At 49.0% G+C, this 912-nt stretch overlaps 1 pseudogene; it reads right to left on the bottom strand.

The window, feature by feature from the left end:
• Positions 1-174: 174 nt before the first annotated feature.
• LOC103265649 lies at positions 175-674 on the bottom strand (annotated as a pseudogene).
• Between the last annotated feature and the right edge of the window lie 238 nt (positions 675-912).

The raw sequence follows: 912 nt of genomic DNA, 5'->3' as shown, positions 1-912 counted from the left end.
GGGGGGAATCCAGGAGATTGGGGAGGGAGGCCGTTTGGCAACTGAGGTGAAGGGATTGCACTCCTCCTGCTGGGATTCCCCCCAGCCCTTCCGGTCTGGCAGGAAGGAGGCAGCCTGTAGCTCGAGAGCAGGTCTGGGGCTGCCAGATGCTCCAGGCAGGGAACCAGAAGGGGTTCACAAAGGCTTGCCCTCCAGGGAGATGACAGTGCTACCCCCAGCTTCTCTGCCAAGGCGCAGCGATCCTTGACGTCCTCATAGCTGTTTGCTTGTAATTTATGCTTGATCCCTGTCAGCTTCTTCTTGATGGCATTCTTTGAGCTGACATAAATCATTTTACTCAAAAGGGGTGCACACTTAGGAGCCCAGAAGATAAACACCAGGTCCTCCTTCTTGCTCTCCTTGGTCTCACGTGTTGCGTCATAGAGGGCATAGAGGTAGTCCTTGTCTGGCAGCACCTTGACAAAGGTGGCGTAGAGGTCACTGACAGTCTGGCTCAGATCACCTATCAGGATCTCCTTGCCCTCCTCCAGGATAATGTTCTTCTTGTCCTTACTCACAAAGAAGAGCACTGCTCTCTTGAGCTTCTTCACTTCCTCTGGTGTGGAAGACTTGTGCACCTTCACGTCATTGAACACTTTGAGGACACCATCAGAGGCAGCCACACCAGAGGTCATGTTTCTGGAAGTGAAGAGGAGAGATGGCAAGGAGAGCCAGAGAATAGGACGGCACTGCAGCTGCTGCTAGGACTCGACTGTCTCACTTTTTTTTAAGGGTAGAATTAATATTTTATTGTAATTTATAATTAGAAGGCAGTTGGCTATATAGAGTTCATACTTCATACTCTTTATAAAATAAAAAAATTCCAAGTTTTAAAATAGCCAGTGGCTGGGCCTGGTTTTAGAAAACAAGATT

This window comes from Carlito syrichta, unplaced genomic scaffold (genome assembly GCF_000164805.1).
Source record: "Carlito syrichta isolate Samal-C Ts95f unplaced genomic scaffold, Tarsius_syrichta-2.0.1 Scaffold306734, whole genome shotgun sequence".
In the NCBI taxonomy this organism is placed as follows: domain Eukaryota; kingdom Metazoa; phylum Chordata; class Mammalia; order Primates; family Tarsiidae; genus Carlito; species Carlito syrichta.
Note: the sequence above shows the minus strand (reverse complement) of the source record. Positions and strands in the feature narration are given on the sequence as shown.